The sequence below is a fragment of the Lepus europaeus genome, chromosome 7, assembly GCF_033115175.1.
Source record: "Lepus europaeus isolate LE1 chromosome 7, mLepTim1.pri, whole genome shotgun sequence".
Taxonomy (NCBI): Eukaryota; Metazoa; Chordata; class Mammalia; order Lagomorpha; family Leporidae; genus Lepus; species Lepus europaeus.
In genome coordinates, this window is record NC_084833.1 from 64,859,434 (window position 1) to 64,878,835 (window position 19,402).

At 61.2% G+C, this 19,402-nt stretch overlaps 1 protein-coding gene across 2 annotated transcripts in view; it reads right to left on the minus strand.

Moving 5' to 3' along the window:
- Positions 1–8,731, minus strand: part of GDPD5 (glycerophosphodiester phosphodiesterase domain containing 5) — a 75,407-nt gene extending 66,676 nt beyond the window's left edge. The window contains exon 1 of one of the 2 annotated variants that reach the window (XM_062196725.1): positions 8,239–8,731. The gene's annotated coding sequence lies outside the window, so the exon portion shown is untranslated. The remainder of the gene's footprint in view (positions 1–8,238) is intronic. The other variant, XM_062196726.1, reaches the window with a different exon arrangement.
- Positions 8,732–19,402: the final 10,671 nt, after the last annotated feature.

Genomic DNA, 19,402 nt, shown 5'->3' on the forward strand with positions numbered 1-19,402 from the left:
CTGGTGGCTGGCTGTAAAGGACCCTGCATCCCCAGCCTGCGTGACTGTCCCTACAGACACCACTCTCCAGGCACTCTCCATGCCAAGTGGCCCAGCCCTGTCTGCTGACCTGTCCCCTGCCCCACTTCCCCGAGGCCCAGGCCCAGTCCTTGCAGCAGGAGGCCCTGTGCTCCCAGCATGGGAGGGTCCCCTCACCCTCCGCACGCCCCACCCTCCCTACCCCTGGCCCTGGGCTCAGGGTGGCGCAGCCTGTCTGGAGGGCAGAGGCAGACGCTGCTCCCTAAGCAGCCATGGTGGCCCAGCTCGCGGGAGAGCATGCCAAGCGGCTATCCCAGGGCCAATGTATACCTGAGGTCCCCCAACACCAGCCTGCCATGACCTTGATCCCTTTCCGGAACTAGGGCTGAACCTGGCATAGGCCACCCAGAAGCCACCTGCAGCACGATTTGTGGGGGGAGGCAGACTGGTACCCTAAGGGGACTGTGGCAGCTGGAGTGCTTTGGTTCACCTTTGGGGTGAGAGCTGCAACCCCATAAGGGGTCCTTAAACTGCGTCCTGTGGAGGTTGCAAGTGGGGCCCCCACCGTGGCCAGCTGCCCTCTCCGCCCTGCCCAGGCTGACCTCTGTGGAGGACGCTGGGCTCCGTGCCTCCTGGGTCCAGGGAGGTTCTCCCAATGGGGGAAGGACATGGGCTGGCAGAGGCAGGAAAGATGGTGGAGATTTGGGCCGACCGGGCACCCCCCCACAGCCCCTGTCCCTACAGCTGACCCCTTCCTCCCCGGGCACCCTCAGCCCTGGGCAGTAACTGACCCAGCCGCTGCTCGACCCGGGAGCTGCAATGTCCTTTGTGGCTTTGCTGCAGCCTAATCCCTGAGCTGACAGCTCGCTATCTCTGGAGGGGCCAGGCATGGGAGACCCTACACTGCCCCTGCTGACCCCTTTGGTGGTCTTGCCCCAGGCAGCCCCCAGAGCTGCCTCTAAATACACACGGGACAAACACTTCCAGAACAATGCTTTGGAGGGAGGCACTAGGATTGAGCGTGCAGGCCACTGGCTCTGCTGGGCCTGGCCAAGATCACTGCAGCAGGTGAAGGCGGAGAGCAGGAAGTGGCAGGCAGGGGGTGGGAGGCACAGCTCTCCAGGGAGTGTGCTCACGGGCGGTTTTGAGCACCGACTCCACGGCACGCACCGAGCACTCCACACTCGGTTTGCTTCAGAGACATACGGCCACCTAATGCATCGTACCAGAGAGAAAGCTGGTGCACAGAGCGATAAAATGCCTGGCCTGGGTCACATCGCCAGCAAGTGACAACACAAATTTTCCTGCTTCCAAAACCCTCGCTGGTCTGAAATAGTTGTATTGGACTTGCTCACCGCAGAGGCAACCAACTTCAGCCGGGTCAGCTACAGGGGGGACACCCTCCCCCAGGTGAACAGGAAATGAATCCCTGCTGTCATCCCTCAGCTCCCCCAGGTGGGGCAGGGGCCCCCGCAGGCAGGGCGGTTGGGTGGAAATACAAGCGGCTTCAGACAAAGCTGCATTGTGAAGGAGTCCGGCACCCGACCATTACAACCGAGCCAGACGCTCGCTGCTCGCTCACTGCCTGTCTCTGCCACTGGGAGCAGGGGGTCGGCGGGAAGGGTCCCGGGACTAGGGGTGGCTCCCTCCCCCCGCCAGCCACAACCTCAGAGGCCAGGCCTCAGGTGGCTGGGGAGGGGTCCAGCCTGGCCCTGCCGCCACACACCCGCGCCGTGTCAGGCACCGCGTTCACCATGCACACGGCCTTGTTTCAGGCGGAGCTGATCGCGAGTCCCGTTTCTCAGAGGCGGCGACCAAGGCTCAGGGACAACACCCGAGCAGGGAGCAGAGGCGCGCTGGAGCCCGGGCTGCCTGGGCTGCGAGGCTCTTCCGTCTCTGCAGGCAGGGAGGGAGGTCCGCAGAGGAATGAGCTCCTGGTCCTTAACAGTATGCGCGGGACAAAGCTGAACCAGGCACGCCCTGGGAAGCTGGCACGACTGCTGATGCCTGGAGCCGGCCGCAGAGGTTGTAGGTGGGGCCTGGACAGGACTTCTGAGTTTCCCAGGCGAAGGCAGTGCACAGCCAGGGCAAAAGCCATGGCCTGGGTGCCCCCTACACCCCCGCCGCTGCCCTTCCTGCCTCTTGGGGACAGGCAGGCATTTATGTCCCCGACACCACCGCAGCAGGATGCAGGCAAAATACAAGGGTGCCCTGCAGGCCCCACAGCCGGCCACAAAGAGGACCCCTGCCTTCAGAAGGCCTCTGGAGTGTGCCCTTTAAGACCCTGGGGGGGGGGTCCTGGCTCCCTCCGTGGGAGAGAACTTTCTCTCTGAGCCTCCCGGGTGAGAGGGTGTGATGAATTCTTCAAAGGCGGAACAGCTGCAGGATTAGTGCTGAAGACCCCCTGTGCCTCCTGGCCCGCCTCACATACAGCAGGCCTGTTTATTCTCTTCTCCAGACTGGCTCCCAGGCCTGGGAAGAGCTAGGCCTCTTGGACCAGCAGCCCACGCCCCCTGCCCGCCTGCCTCGGTGCCTCTCGTGCCCGCCGAGCAGAACCTCACGCACGGGGAGGCCCGAGGAGTCCGGCAGTCCTGGGACGGCCCCAGCGCCTCCCTTGCTGGCTACGCTCCGAGTTCATTTCTTTCTTTCTTTTTTTTTTGACAGGCAGAGTGGATAGTGAGAGAGAGAGACAGAGAGAAAGGTCTTCCTTTTTGCCATTGGTTCACCCTCCAATGGCCGCTGCGGCCAGCGCATCTCGCTGATCCGAAGCCAGGAGCCAGGTGCTTCTCCTGGTCTCCAATGCAGGTGCAGGGCCCAAGGACCTGGGCCATCCTCCACTGCCTTCCCGGGCCATAGCAGAGAGCTGGCCTGGAAGAGGGGCAACCGGGACAGAATCCGGCACCCCGACCGGGACTAGAACCCGGTGTGCCGGCACCGCAAGGTGGAGGATTAGCCTGTTAAGCCACGGTGCCGGCCCCGAGTTCATTTCTCGTGCTGACCCCAGTGGGCCCGACCCAGGGGACTCACGCTGTTGCAGTGCCCAGCTCCAGGAAACCCCCCCTGAACCCTTGCCCACCCTGGCTCTCCTTGTGGCATGCTGTGTTGTCACTGCTTCCGTGTCCTCCCGTCCCTACCAGGCTGTTCGCTCATTCAATCCACAGAGCAGCCGCCCTTGGCCTGGCATTCGTTCCAAACGCCCTGCCTGAGCACCTGGTCTCTCCCTGCTCCTCTGCAAGGTGCTGGAAATGTGGATGAGGACAGCCAACGTTCCTCATGTGCTGGTACCGCTCCAAGTACTTGAACCTCACCACAGCCCTGTGCAGTAGGCGCTATAGTTATCCCCACTTTACAGATGGGGTAACTGAGACCCAGAGAGGTCAGATCAAGTCACTTGAGCCTTACCCTGTGCCATTTAGCCACAGATACCACTGGGACTGGCCAGTTTCCACAATCTGGAAGTTTTGTATCTGTGTGTTCACGCCGCAGACCAGGACTGCCAATCAGATCACATCTCGTGTGCGTGCGCCAGAGGTGGGGCTGGGAGCAGATGAGTGTGCCTCCTCGGAAGGAAGGGCTCACACTTCTCTGCCCAGCAGCCTGCTGGCTGGGTTCCCCCTGCTGTGCGGCCGGAGAAGAAAAAGCAGGGCTCTGGACACCCAGGTCCTGCCGCCTGCCGCTGATCTGGGCCAGGCTGCGGCCAGGCCTCAGCTGCACGCTCACCCCCCGCAGCTCAGCGGAAGGCAGCGGGAACCGCAGCCCCGCCCAGCCCAGGGGACGCCCTCCCGGATCCCTCAGTCGCTAGACTGAGTCACCCATTCACGAGGCCAGCGAGGGGACGGGAGGGGGACTCGCGCTGCTGGTGTGTCCCCGAGCGCTTGCTCCCTTCATCTCATCAAAGCATCACAATAGCCCCGTTTTGCAGGGAAGAAAACCGAAGGGCCAGGGTCCAGCCCTTGCCAAGAGGCAGCTGGCACGGGGGGCTGCCACCTTGTGCTGGGCACGCTACTAGGCACTCGAGGAAGAGGTTGTGCGGGGGCCACAGCGTCCAGTTCCCACAAGGCAGCCAGACCATGAGCCCTGGATTCTGTCTGCTTCGGGGCAAACCTGGGAGCTCCTAGGAGGCGGCAGCTTTGGGCCTGGTAGCCACCAGCAGGAGAAAGGGCATGCCTTGACTACAAAGCTCTCGGGCTCAGTGTGTGCCCGGCACTGCCCTGGAGGTGGCAGAGGGAGGAGAAGCCGGGTGCCCTGCCAGCTGCCCCGCCGATGACCCCCGCTGTGGCTGGGCCAACCTGCCTCCAGTCCTGCTAAGTTGGGCTGGCCCAGCTGGTGCCCAATCACAGGGTTGCCTCTGCCTCGCTAATGACCATGCTGCCTGCAGCCCAGCCCGCCACCCCTCTTCTGGAGCCCACAGCGCCTGCTGGCCCAGACGGCAGCCCAGGCCAAAAATCACAGCGGCCTGTCACACCACATCCTCTGCCCCTGTTGCTGTGGTCTCCTCCGCCTCCTCCCGGGGTCACAAAGGACACCGCAGAAAAGCTCGAGGCCCCGGGGCACGCAGGCACTCAGACACCAGCCCGCTGGCCCCACGCAGGGGCCGCCAGGACCACAGACAGGAGGCCACAGCTCCAGGCCACACAGCCAGCCAGCCAGCGCCCCTGCCCCGGGCCCCTCGCTCAGCCCAGCACTGCCCTTCCTCAGCCTCCAGAAGACGGCTCACAGGCCAGGCGTGCTGGGGTCAAGTGGAAGAGACAGGGTGTCGCCTACAAGCTGTCTGGCTGTCTGGGCAGTCCTAGACAGAAGCACAGGCTCCAATCTGCTTCCAGTTCTTCTGAAACAGGCACGTGCTTGACTCCCTGTCACGGTCCCCGCAGTCTGGCTGTGTGATTTTCAGCGAGATGCTGCACCTCTCTGAGCCCCAGTTTGGGGGGAGGCGGGGAAGCAGTGTGATGTGCCCGGCCTATAGTCTGGCTCAGCTATTGCTGACGTCATCCCGGCGGGCACTCCACAGAGTACCAAGGGCCCGGTGCAGACGGGACTTGTTACTGCTGCGTGTTAGAGGTGCAGAGGGGTACGACTGGATTGGTGGGTGACCTAGGAATGTTGCTGGGAAAATCTATGGCCCAAGCTGGTCCTTGACGGCTGGGAAGCGAGTGAACAAGAGGCAGGGATGGGCGGGAACCCGCCACAAAGGGGCAGCAGGGAGCCCTACTGCGTCCAGGGGACAGTGTTGGCCCGTGTAGTGGGCACAGCCTTGAATGCCAGCACAAGGGGCCTGGTCTTCATCTCACAGGCAACAAGGAGTCGTGGAGGGTTCGAACGGGGGTTCCCTGGTGTGTCCCGAAACATGAGTTCCGTCTGCCCATTAAGGCCTTTCCCCACCCGGTCACTCACCACTCACCAGCCCCACAAACCCAGCATCCTCCACGCGCTCTGCCGGCCTCGGCCTCCCAAGGTGCACCGCTAGCCCACTCCACGGCTCAGCTTCCCAGCAAGTCAGCCCCTTACAGAGGACCCGTCTTGCTGTGTGTGACACGCGTGGCCTCCCGGCCACCAGTAGCAACCCTGAGAAGCGGGTTTTATAACGGGCATCTCACTGAGGAAGACACGGGGGCCCGGCAGGGCTAGTGCCTTGCTTGGCCTCCCCAACGATGAGCCAGCATCCAACACTGGAACAGGTGTCAGGAGCCCTGCTCCACAGCAAGCGGCTGCAGCTCCAGCCAGACCCTCCCTCTACCACGGAACCCTTCGGTTTCCACGGTCCCCAAGAGTCCTGTATCCTCCTCCTCCTTTGGCATCCGAGGCCCACAACAGGAGTCCAGCTGGGCTGGCCTGGTTCCCATTGTTGCCTGCAGGTTCACCAACAGGGGAGGGCCGGGGGTGATGATAGGTCGCTCTCCCTGTGGGTCCACCCTCCCCCCACACATACACTAACAGCACAGACAGCAGCCACTTGCTCATCTCCATCCCCGGTGGGTTCAGAGCTCAGCTGGCCACAGAGCTACTCCCCCAGTCTCCCGGCCAGGGGAGCAATAAATTATTCACTGCTCCTTTGTGCCTACACAGGCCAACAATGGGCCAGCTTCCCCCACCTCAGCCCCCCAGCAGAAAGCCAGCAGGGTAAGTGCTGGGTGTCAGAATGTGAGGCCCCTCGCCAGTGGCTCCAGGCAGATTCTAGAAGGCTAGGGGACAGGAGGCGGTGGTGGCCAGGAGAGTCTGCCCCCCCAGGAGACTGAGCTGCACATCTCTGAGGTCTCCGAGTCGGCAACCTTAGCGTGCATTCTAGTCTAAGGCAAGTCTGAATGTTTCCCCAGACTTCCTGGTCAAAATGCAGGCTTCCTTTTCTTCAGAAGAGGGAAATAGGTATTGGCCAGGCACTGTGTATCTGTATCTCATTTACTCCTCAGTGACCTGGGAAAGGAAGTATTCTAACTTTAGAGAAGCAGCAGGAGCTCAAGGAGAGCTGCACTGAGCTGGCGGGGGAGGGGCAGAGACTCACGCCCACCCGGTGTGATTTAGCATTGCCTTCACCTGTTAGGCAAGCTCCATGCTGCTGCTTAGCCCACGAGGTAACTGCCAGGCCACCTGGTATGCGGTTGGCACTCAAACCATTCCCGAAGCAAATTCGAAGGCCCTGGGCAGGTGGTTTCACCTCGCCGAGCCTCAGTTTCCCACCCAAGATTAGCCAGCACTAACAAGGCCAGTCTTGGCGAACACAACAAGCTCCTAGCCCTTGGCAGTCTGCTGCAGGCAGCCACCCCATTAGCTGAGCTTGCCCTGACCCCATTTTACAGGTGCGGCTTGGGGCCACAGGGACGCCACTGAGAGGTCCCAGGCCTGCTCTGCCTCGCTCCCGCTTCCAGGCTCTTCCCACCACACCATGAAATGAGATCACAGGTGGGACGCTATTTCATCAAAGAGGAGCTTTGTTCACATGCAGGATTATTATAAGGATTTAACCTCAGACGGGGGGGGGGGGGAGCCCCTTAGTCCTCTCTGGTGTCTCCCCTAGCCCATGCCCCCGCCCCCACGCCGGAGCCCCCAGCCTTCAGCTGACCTCTCACCACGCTGCTCCACCTCCCAGGGGCTTTCCAAGGTGGCTTCCCCTTGACCCCAAGGGTTAACTAGTCCCAGCCAAGGCCACAGGGCCCAGACCAAGGCCACATTCCCATGCCTCCCTACCCAGAACAAGAGCCTACCAAGCCCATGCCAAGGGCTCTCTCACAACACTCCTCTGCCTGCACAGCCCTTGAGGGCAGTGGCAGGAGCCCCTGCCTGGGAATCAAGACACCATGAACTGTGCCCCCAGACTTGAGACCTGAGCAAAACCACCTGCTCCTGGGCCAGGGAAGTCTTGCAGGTTCCCCGCCCAGGAGGGACTGAGGTCAGACCTGCCATCTGGGTCAGAGGCTCTGAGGCAGGCCCAAGCACCAACCACGCAGACTCTCAGAGCAGCCTCACGCAGGGCCACCCCAATGTCACATCAGGGTGGGACAGATGCCAGCCACTCACCCAGAAGCTAACTGGGGGGTGGGGGGTGTCTGAGACAGTTTCTGGCCCAACCACTCACTGGCTTTAGGACCTGTGGCAACTGGCACCCCTGCTTGCATGAGCCTCAGGGTCCCCATCAGCAAAGTGAACCCCATCTCCCCCAATCTGCTGCGCTCTGCAGGGAGTGTCCCCACAAAGGTCCAGAGACTGGGAGCATGGCACTCAGGAGCCAGGAGCAGCTGCTCTCCTTCCTGGACACACAGAGACAAGTGTCCCACCTCTGCCCTCAACTCTGGGTGGCCTTTCCTGGGAGCTGATTGGTCAGGGAAAGCCAAGGTCTCGATGCCCGGTGGCCCAGCCTCATGCTTGCCACCCAGCCCTCTCACTTCTCCCCTCCCCCTTGGTTTCCTTTCCTCTCTCTCCTCCCCAGATTTCCTCCCCCTGCCCCCCCAAGAGTGAAGAGAGCAGGGTCGCTCAGTCAGCCGAGCCTCAATTTCCCCCATCTGTCAGTGTCTACATGACAACGCACAGCACCTGTCCGGCCGGGTAGCAATGAGGCGCACAGGGCGGGGCGCGGACCCGCACACAATGGGCGCTCAATAAGTGCCCGTTTTCTCCCTCCCCCTCCGAGCAGGTTCCAGCCTCTGCCCATGCCCCCCGCCCCCAGCCGCGCCCGGTGCTGCGGCCATGAGGTCGGAGACTGCTCCTGCTCCGCATCAAGGATTCTCTCACCTGCAGCCTCGGCTCTGGCTGGGACGGAACGAGCCGGTGCTCTCCTCCGGGCGAGCGCTGAATCCCAGGGCGGGAGGGAGGCAGCGACTAGGGCTCACAGCACCAGTCCGGGGGTTCAGTCCGACTGTCCTGCCCGCCGGGACCCCACCTGGGGCGCTGGACGCGGCCCGGGGCTTCTCGGGCGCTCCAAGTCCGAAGCGCTTGATTCGAGGCAGCTGAAGGTCTTTGGCGTCCCGAGATTGGGGGCGTCCGGGTTCCTCTGCGCCCAGGTCTGGAGGCTGGGGCCACCCAAGCGCTAATCTCGGGGCGGAGGGCTAGGGGCTCCGACCCACAGTGGTAGGAAGGCTGCCAACCAACCCGCAGGCGTGGAGCCGTACGGCGGAGCCAAGAGCGTCCCGCCCGGGCGTCGCGGCCACAAGCATGGACCGCGGGCACAGGAGCGTCCGGGCGCGGAACCCGGGGCGGGCAGGGCAGGCGCCGGCGGGGAAGTCTCCCCAGCTCCGCGCTCCACGCGCCAGCTGACTCCGGAGCTCGGGCCGAGGCTCCACTTCCTCTTCCCAGCTCGCTCAGCCGCGCGCCGCAGCCGCCGCCACCGCCGCTGTCATCCCCGCCGCCCACCCCCACCGGCGCGGCTGCCCGAGCCCGGCCGAGGAGAGCCGAGGCCGCCCCGCCCCGCGCCCGAGCACTGGCGAGCGCGGCTCCGCCCGGACGGGGCGGAGTCCCACGAGGTCCCACCCACGGCGGGGCCACGGGCTAGGGCGCGGCGCGCGCCGGCTCCCCTACCCGGGCCCCGCGCGGCCCGGCGGCAGGGGCCAATCAGAGAGTGGGAAAAGGGTGGAGCTCTGCGGGATGAGAACGCCGCCTCGGAGGGCGGAGCGGACGGCGGAGAGGCGCGGTCGCCGGGAGAACAATGGCGGGGCTGGGGATCCTGAAAGAACCGAGCTGGGGAGGGGGCCGACCTGGGGACACCAGGATGGAGCGGGGCTGGCCTGTCTGGGATCTGAGCAGGGGACTGCCGCTTGGAGGGGTGGGAGCGGGGCGGGGGGAGGAGGGCTGCACGGGGCAGGGGGCCCGGGTGGGGGTCCCCGCGTAGTGGGGGCGGCAGGACCCGCCCTCACCCTGCGGCTCCGCAGCCGCTAGCGCTCCGCGCGCAGAGGTGAGACGTGGCGGCTGTGAAATGTTCCGATCTCGGGGAGCGGTGAAAAATAAGTTTAGGAAATAACTCGCGGGTCTCTCGTAGCTCTGCCCCTCCTGCGAGAGAAGCGATGTGTTGGTTGTTTCAGCAGTGCTGCCGGGGCGGAGGAGCGCCAGGACCTCATGCACCTCCAGGGCGGGCGTGATGCACCTGCCATGGCCTCGCGCCCGGCACGGGCCCGCACGCCGCCCGCGCCGCGGGGGTTGACTGCGGGACTGCGTGTTGAATGTGCCGCGGAGGCGACATGCGCCACACCGATTGGGCTGGGGAGCGAAGGGACGGAGGCGGTGTGGCACAGCCTGGCCGTGAGCCGGAGGCGGCAGCTACCTCCTGTCGCTGACGGGGATCCGCGAAAGGAGAGGCCGCGGGAGGTTCCCACGATCCTATCCACCCATCGCTGTTGCAGTCGAGGGCAAAGCTGTGTGGCCCTGAACAGGTTATGCCGCCTCTCTGAGCCCCGGGAGCCTCACCCGCAGAAGAGGGCTTAGGACTTTGGGGCAGGTGCTTGGCACAGTCTTAAGGGCCACTTGGGACCCCCGCATCCACACCTGAGTGTCTGAGTTGGAGGTCCAGCTTTGCTTCAGATCCCAGGTTCCTGAGATGTGCACCTTGGGAGGCAGCAAGTAATGGCTCAAGTCTTTGGGTCCCCAGCACTCACGTGGGAGACCTGGATTGAATTTCTGGCTCCTGACAGCACCCTGGCCCAGCCCCGTTGCTGGGTACATTTGGGGAGTGAGCCAGTCAGCCCCAGATCTCTCTGTGTCTGTGTCTGTGTCTGTTTCTCTGTCTCTCTTGCTCAGCCTTTCAAATGATGAGAGAGAGAGAGAGAGAGAGAGAGAGAGAGAGAGAGAGAGATTCTGCTACTTGGCAGGGAAAAAGGAGGGACTGGGTGGGCCCCCAGGGTTCAGAGGATGGGGGAAGGACATTCTTGGTGGAGGGAACAGCATGTGCAAAGGCACAGAGTCTGAAAAAAGCCCTAGGAGAGGAATTAGGTTAAGAGGAGCCCTTTATTGGCGTTGTGGCATATTGGGTAAAGCTGCTGCCTGTGATGCTGGCATCCTCTATGGGCACCAGTTTGTATTCTGGCTGCTCCATTTCCAATGCTGCTCCCCACCTAATGGCCTGGGAAAAGCAGCGGAAAATGGCCTAAGTGTTTGGGTCCATGCCACCCATGTGGGAGATCCGGATGAAGCCCCTGGCTCCTGGCTTTGGACTGGTCCAGCTCTAGCTGTTGCAGCCATCTGGGAAGTGAACCAGTGGATGGAAGACTCTCTCTCTCTCTCTCTCTCTCTCTCTCTCTCTTTCTGTATTTCCCTCTCTGTAACTCTGACTTCTGAACTGGGCCAATCAGAAGCCAGCAAGCAGCTAGGAAACCAGGAGCTTCTTCTGGGTCCCCCACATGGGTGTAGGCACCCAAGGATTTGGGCCATTTTCTGCTGCTTTTTCAGGCCATAGCAGAGAGCTGGATTGGAAGAGGAGCAGCAGAGACTAGCACCAGCGCCCATATGGGATGCCAGCACTGCAGGCGGCAGCTTTACCCACTACACCACAGTGCCAGCCCCTTTGGCTTTTAAGGGCCCCAAACACTGTTGGAGCCTTGCCTTGATCCTGCTGTGGAGCCAGCAGGGTAAGCTGAGGCTGGCACCTGGGGGAGCCCCAGGATTGTCACACAGAGAGCCCTGGCCAGTTGTTAAAGCAGACATGAGTTCTGTGGGGAGACTAGGTGGCACTGAGAGCCCCAAGAAGCAGCACTGGGGTCTGCCCAGGGGGGCTTCCAGTCCCATTGAGGCCTGGGCCCAGAGACTCCTCCCAGAGTGCTCAGCCTTCATGGAGCTAGGGGTCCGGCTGGAAGAACAAGGCAATGAGCTGCTGGCTGAAGTCTAGACTGGGATTCGGGTGCCTCCTCTGCCAGGCCCTCCAGGTCCCAGGTAGAGGGGAGATTGGTCCCAGGAAGCTCCGACAGCGTTGTCGGGGCCTGGGAACCACTGGTTCCACACATTTGCTTATGGCAGTGAACTTGATCGTGATGCTAAGAAACGTCGTGCCACCCCCATCTGTTCAGAACCTTCTGTAGCTCAAGCTGACAGCACGATAAAGCCCGAAGTCCTCGCCTGGTGGTCCAGCCCCTCTGTTAGTGCTCTCTGCCAACGCTGTGGGCCTCCTCTCCCCGCCTCTTCCCTCTGCCCTCACTCCATCAACAAGCAGGATACATTCTGTCTCCATGCAGGGGTAGCTCCTGCTGGTTCCCTTCCAGCTTCCCTGTGGGGCCACAGGGAAAAAGCCTGGGGCCCAGTGACCCTCTGTGTGGACGCTGCTGTATCCTCAGAGCCTGGCACATAGCAGGTGCTCAGTAAATAAATGTTAACTGCTCCGTCTCCCATATCAAATGTCACCTCCTCTATGAAGCCTTCCTGAACACCCCCAGGCAGCCTGCCTGTGGTCTGGCTCCCTCGGCTTGAAGGTTCAACAATTATCTATGTCCGTGTCTCATTCCCCGCCTCCCCCCAGTCCAGGGCCCAGCAGTGGGATCTCAGTCTCGGGGAGGTGAATGAATGGGGTTGTCAGAGCGGCTCTCTGGCTGCCCTTGCTGGGAGAGCCTCCCCGGGATGAAAGGCAGCTTTCAGAGCAGACCCCCTGTGACCCCTGAGGCCCAGCAGAGGAGTGCCCAAGGTCACCAGGAAGTGACAGCGAAGAGGTCGCAAACGCCCACATCTGCCCTCTGGCCCCGTCCTGAACTGGGCAATCTGGCCTTTTCCTGGCTGGGGTGGTCCACCCGCTGTGACAGGGACATGGTCAGGTGGCAGTCTGGGAGGGCATGGGGGCCTCAGAGGCCTGTGTACCCAGGCCCGGAGCTGGGCAGGAAGCACGGGCCTTTTCCACCCTGGGTGTCGCCTCTGCTTCAACTGGGGTGGATCAGCAGCACCCTCCCTGCCACCTGCCTTAACCACCTTCATTAACCAAGGTGTCCTGGGGCCAGCGACAGCCACTGGGCAACCCAGGGGGGTGGGTGGGGGACACAATCAGGACAACCCACCCTGGACCACCCCGAGTCCCCAGGCCCAGGGCCTTTGCATGGAGTGGAGGCTGATAGGAGGCTGCCCAGGGCAGCCTGGGGAGGGTAACCTTGGGCGGGGGATCTAGGTATGAGCAGGAGGGAGTGTTGAGTGCAAAGGCAGGGAAGTGGGGACCCGAGCGAGCGCCATGGACCCCAGACCTCTCTGATTGAACCTGGGTCTCTCAGCACCCTCCCCACCCTCAGCCAGGTGCATAGGGCTGGGGGGAGTGAGGAACAGGCTGCACGGCCCAGCGGTGAGCACACAGATGCTGGAGCCACGTGGCCTGGGTTCCAAAGCCAGCCCTGCCATGCAGTAGCTCTGGCGTCCCTCTGTGCCTCGGCTTCCATCCGTATCCCAGGAGAATGCGAGTGCTCAGCTCCTAGGACTGAGGGACGTGGTGTTGACGATCTGTGAGGTGGAGCTGGCGGGCAGGGGGAGGCCATGGTAGGTGAGTTTGACCCTGGATTTTATCCTGAGGACACAGACACGCTGAGGCAGGGGAGGGGGCTCCTCCTTCCCACCCGCGCATGTCCAGGGCTCCTGGCCACTTGCCTACCACCCCGACTTCCTGCACCCCCCTGCCCTGCAGTCTTAGTTCCTGCATGGTGGGGCTGCAGGGGCTGCGTCACCCCCACCCCAGCACACGCAGAGGAGGCTTCATGGCTGAACTTCTTGCCCATGTAGGTCAAGGAGGGGCCCCAGGGATCTGAACACCCAGGCAGGCTGAGGTTGTGTGCACTGGCCCAGCTTTCAATCAGGGGTGGCCGAGTCCTGTGCCCAGCTGGAGAACAGAGCAGGTTGGCAGAGGACACCGTGTGATGCTGTGGCCCACTTCCTCCTGGGTCACAGGCAGCGGCCCTAAGGCCATGGTGACAAGTGGGACACCATCACCCAGGGAGGTGGAGGGAGCCCGGGGCTGGGCCATGGTTGGGGATGTGGCTTCTGTGCTGGGGGCTGGGGAGCCACACAGCGGGCTTGGGAGTAACAAGGTCAGATCCGCTCCTCAGAGCTGCCCTGGCCACTGTTTGGAGAGGAAACTGAGGCAGGGACACAGCCTGGGACTTGCGTAAAGCTAACAGGGAGAAGGGAGGATCCGACCTGGGACCCTGGCTGAGGCCCAGGAGGGTAGGGGTATAGGAACGTTCTGCGGGGGAGCGCAAGCCCCATTGATGGTGGCCAGGTTGGGCATGGAGACAGAGGTGCTGGGGTGACGCAGAGCTCAGCTGGGAACCTGGTGGGGGGCAGTGCTGCCTCCTGGGGTGCAGAGCCTTGAGGTGCAGGTGCGGCTGGGGGCAGGGTAAGTTGGGGGTGTCTGGGAACTCTTCGGGGCTGTGCTGGAGCTCCAGAGAGGGGCCAAGGCTCCAGGCCCTGGCCTGAGAGTGGCGTTTCTGAGGCAAGAGGGTGAGCGGCCACAGGGAAGCGGTGGGAAGGGTGGGGGGGTTGGGGCCCCTGCCAGAGCAGTGTGGAGGAGGTGAGGGGGGCGCTGGGAGGAGCAGCCCATGAGGGACGGAGGTGGGGCTGGAATGACAGCAGTGTGGTGGAGGGGGAGGCAGGGGCCGGAGAGCCCTCGGGGATGGGAGGCGGGGGGTGGGGGTGAGGGGGCGGCCCTTTCCAGGGCTGTGAGCTTGGGCGGCAGCTGTAGGAGGAGGAGGTGGGCTTTGCTGGTCTGAGCACTGAGAGTAGGCACTGAGTGAGGCCCAGAGGTAGCTGTGTCTGAGGAGAGGCGGGGACCAGAGTGGGATCACAGGCAGTTGGGGAGATCCACTGTGTCTTCTTCTCACATTTGGAGAAATGTCTGTGTCAGTTATTTTAAAAAAAAGATGTATTTATTTATTTGAAAGGCAGAGTTACAGAGAAAGATCTTCCATCTGCTGGTTTACTCTCCAGATGGCTACAATGGCCAGGGCTGGGCCAGGCTGAAGCCAGGAGCCAGGAGCGTCATCCGGGTCTCCCACCTGGGTGCAGGTGTCCAAGCTCTTGGGCCATCTTCCACTGCCTTCCCAGGTGCATTAGCAGGGAACAGCCCGGACTCACAGAACAGGCGCCCATGTGGGATAACACGCTGCATCACAACACTGGCACCTGTGCCAAGTTAATTTAAAATGTTAGCTGCCCCCTCCTCGTTCTCCTGGCTTCAGTCTTTGAAGGCTGGGGCTTCGCCTTCCTTTCTGACCTGGGATCCTGGGGGCTTCCTCTCCAGGGCATGCCACCCGCCGCTGGGGACACAGTGTGCATGACTCCTGGTTTGCCCTTTAACTGCTCTGTCCCCAACACTGTCAACTGCCAGGGTCTGTTGTCCCCTGAACCATGAAGTCCTTGTCAGATTCCCTTGCGTCCCCTGCACAGGGTGGGGGTCACTCCCACAGGCAGTCAATACCTTGAGACTGCAGAGAGGCGAAGGGGAGGCCTTCATTTGGTTGCCTCTGCTGCCCTCTGCTGCCTGACACTGGTTAGTGCAGAATAATAATGCAAAGTACGTGCCAGAACTGGGGTTCCCAGAGGCTACCATTCTTTACCTGCGGCCTCCCGACGTCGGCTTTAGCAGGAAGCTGGAGTCAGGAACCCTCGCTGAGTGGTGCTGAAACTGCTAAGTTAAATGCCTACAGGCTGAACAGATCTTTTGCTCGACCTGATATTGTCACGTGTGTTTTGCCCATTGAATGGCACATGTGCACCAAGTTAAGTAGATCTTCCAAATACTGACGCTTTTTAGTACACAATATTTAAACAATCACATGTGTAAGATCACCAGAGAAGTTTGTAAGTACTGGGGACGCTATCAGGCTCACTGTGGCAATCACAAGTTTTCCAAAATTCCAATTTTCTCCTGAAAGCTTGAATGTTATCATTAGCAATAAAATCTATGCGCTTGCCCTGAAATGACAGACTCACTGTTTCCATTTCTGAGTAGCTGTCAGATACCCAAGCCCGCACCATAGTAATTTACCTGTCGGTGTTTCACGTAAACGTGGTGTTCCATGGGAAGAGCAGCCGTTCAGCTCACAGTCTGATCCAGGGCACAAGTGCTGTCGCTGGAGACAGCCGTCACTGTTCGTCCTGTGTCCACAAGAACTTCAGGGTGCTTCCCGTGTGTCCCCGGAATAGAACACGCACAGTCGAGGGGCACTGTACAAGGAACGGCTCGGATGGCTTTATCACAGGCTTTGCTGGGTGCGGCTGGCAGGGCGTCTCTGCCAGGTGGCTTCTGGAACAGGCAGGGGCCCTGCTCCAATCTGGGCTGAGGCACGCGTGGTTTCCCCACCTTAGTTTTTGCACAATCCGGGGAATGTCAGCCCCTGAAAAGGGCTACTGATGCCTTTTTGTCATTGTGGAAAGAGCCTTGACCTTGTGGGGCCCGAGTGGTCTGGTGTCTTTTCCAGGGTGTGTGTTATCTATTAGGCAGTGGGCCAAGTCTTTGAATTTCTTTTTTAAGATTTATTTCATTTATTTTGAGAGAGAGAGGGGAGGGGGGGTCTTCCATTTGCTGGTTCACTCCCCAGGTGGCTGCCATAGCTGGAACTGGGCCAGGTTGAAGCCAGGAGACAGAAGCTTCTTCCAGGTCTCCCACATGGGTGCAGGGGCCCAAGCGCCTGGCCCATCTTCCACTGCTTTCTCAGGATCAGAAGAGGAGCAGCTGGGACTCGAACCAGCACTCTTACAGTATGCCAGCGCCACAGGTGGTGACTTTACCTGCTGTGCCACAGTGCTGGTCCCAAGAACCTGCCTCCTTTTTCAGGCAGAATAATCGTCCAGTGTTTGACAGACCACATTTGTGTGTTCACTCATGTCGATGGACAAATAGTCACAAACTATGCTTCCTCAGCTGTAAACCTCGATGCCTGTGAGTGGCTGCTGGCTCGCAGGTGCTAGCTCGCGGCTTCCCTTGCTCGCATTGTCCAGCCCACACCTCTCCTGAGTCCACACCCACATCTCCACATCCTCCCCAGTGGGCCACAGGCCTTCTGAGCTCTCTACATCCAAAACTCAGCTCACTGCTTTCCTGCCATGGCTGCTCAGAAGCCAAGAGCTGGGAGCTTCCTCCAGGTCTCCCACATGGGTGCAGGGGCCCAAGCATGTGGGCCGTCTTCTGCTGCTTTCCCAGGCCATTAGCAGAGAGCTGGATTGGAAGTGGAGCAGCCAGGACTTGAACTGGCACCCATATGGGATGCTGGTGCCGCAGGTGGAGACTTAACCTACTATGCCACAGCCTGGCCCCAAATGTATTTATTTATATTCATTTCATGTGAAAGAGAGATAGATGAAGTGAGATCTTCCATCTACCGGCTCACTCCCCAGAAGCTCACCAGCTGGGCCAGGTGAAGTCAGGAGCCAGGAGCTCCATGCAGGTCCCCCACATGGGTGGCAGGGACCCAGGCGCTTGACTGTCATGGCTGCCTCCCGGGGTGCACGTTAGCAGGAAACTGGGTCAGAAGCAGAGGGGGGGGCTCGGTCCTAGGTACTCCGACATGGGATGCCGGCATTCCTAAGCAGCAACTCATGCTGCGCCACAACACCTACCCCTAACTCCAGAGCTCCCATCACAACATCTCAGCCTTTTTCTATCCACCCCTGACCCTGTGGCTCCCAAAGCCACCTACCTAGTCTGGGCCCTGCCCTCTCAGCCTCCTCACTACTCTCCCTGCCTCCTCGCTGGCCCCTCCCCCCCGACTCAGCTGACCACACCATCCCCCTGGTTAGCACTCTTTGGGAGCTCCCATTCCTGAACCCTCTCTATGGAGGCCACTCCAGTGTCTCCTCCTCCAGGAAGCCTCCCGGTGACTGAGGCGGCTCCACCATCTGTGAGAGGAGGGAGGAAGGGACTGAGTGCGGAGAGCCTCGGGCAGTTCCTCCGGGGAGGCCGGGAGCACTCAGTGATGTGAGAAGAGATGCCCAGATCAGGCAGAGAGGACTCCTGGCTGCCCAGGAGACCCCAGGGGCTGAGGCTGGAGGCTGTGCCAAGTCCGCACCTGCTCCACACGCGCTCTTCACGGACAACACCAGCGGCCCTGAGGTCTCCGGTCACAAGGCACTTGCAAGAGGCTCCGGGCCAGCTGCTGGCGTGTTTCCCAGGCGAGGACACTTTGAGGTCTGGTGAGAGGAAGTGACCTGCCCAGAGTGACCCAGCGGGTAAAGCCATATGCAAACCCCGGGTGGTTCTGATGCCCGCCATCTGTTCACTTCTCACAGACGCACAGTCCCAGGAGAGGGCAGGGAGTGACAAGTGACAAGGCAGGGCTTAAAGGCAGGACTCGGGTGCCAGCTCCTCCCAGGAGTTCTCTGTGGGGCTCCCACGGGCCCCATGCTGCTTCTGTCCACCCACGGGGCGGCTGGTTCGCTGAGTGTCAGCTTCTGTGTCCGCTTCCTCCAGGCCACACCCCCAGTACTCAGCATGGAGCCTGGGGCTTCGCGGCACCCTCCACAGTGGTCCTTGTTGCCTCCCAGTTCTACTGAGCTGCCCGGGCAGCCCGGCGGTCCGGGTGGGAGGAGCAATGCATCCACTTTTCTGTTGCTTTTTCTTTGGTCTCCAGTACATTTTCATGGAGTGACCACAATGTGCCTGGTGTCCTTGCAACACAGGGGATAGGGCAGCAAAGGTCCCTGCCCTCAGGACATTTGCTTTCTAGTAGAGGCAGGTAGACAAGAAGCAAAACAAATAAAGTGGTGTGTTCCATGCGAGATGGCTATGGACAAAAGAAAGAGCAGTATAGAGGGAAGGGAATGGGGTGCCAGCGAGGGTACTTGCTGGTTAAATAGAGTAGTCAGGGGAAGTGACCTTAGAGCAAAACCTGAAGCAGATGACAGGTGCAAAGGCCCTGAGTGGGCAGGGCCTGGAGGCTGCTGTGGCTGGGATGCAGGGAGTGGTTGGTGAGTGGAGGGAGGGCACAGAGATGAGAGCACGGGGGGCCTGGAGCCCGCATGGGAATTGGACTTGTAGCCGGTTTTGATGGGAAGGCATTGCAGTACCAAGCAGTGGGGAGAGTGCGAGCTGTGTAGCAATCTGAGCAGAGGTGACAGTGGCTCAGGTCTGGGTGACAGCAGAAGCCGTGTGACAGGGTGCTGGCCACAGGATATCTTTTGGAGGCAGAACCCCAGAACCTCCCGATGAATTAAATGTGAAGTGTGGGAGAAAGAGGGGAGTCGAGGATGGTTCCAGATATTCTCCCCCATCGAAATTCCGGGGGGGGGGGGCGGGCATTTGGTGCATCGGTGAGGACAGGGCTGGGGAGCCACACCCTGTAGCAGAGCGCCGGGCTCAGGTCTGCCTCTGCTTCCGGCTGATGCACACTCTGGGGAGCAGTAGCTAAGTACCCGGGCCCTGCCTCCCAGGGGAGACCTGCATTCAGTCTCTAAGTCTCTGGCTCCTGGCTGCAGCCCAGGTCGTGGTACACATTTGGGGAATGAACCAGTGGACTGGATCTCTCTCCCTTTCAAAATGAATTATATGAAGAAATAAGAAAGGAAGATGATTTTTTTTTTAGAAGAAATCCCCTCTGCCTGTGACCCCTGAGTCCGGGAGCTCTGCCAGGGCCTGGGCTGCACACCCATCCGTGTGTCTCACTCCTCTGCCCACGTGTCTGAGGGGCAAGCTCGCGCTCCGTCCCCCGCGCACTGCCCTGGGCTTAGGTCCCTCGCGTGGGCAGAGGCCGCTTTTCCTGGGTTACCCTGAGCATCCTTCACTGGCCTCTGGGACAGAAGAGGACAAGCTCGACTCCGCTGTCTTCTCTTCCTCCAGGTGGTCCTCACCTGGCCTCTATCCAGGTGCCCCGCCCAGCGCCGGCCGGCTCTGAAGCCCCGCCCCCGCACGCGGCTGGGCTGGGCTGCCCTGCATGGGCGTGGCCTGCCTGTTTCCCAACCTGGATCGCCTCTAGCTTCCAGCTGCTGCCCTGGCTCCTGGAATCTCGCTGAGTCCCCA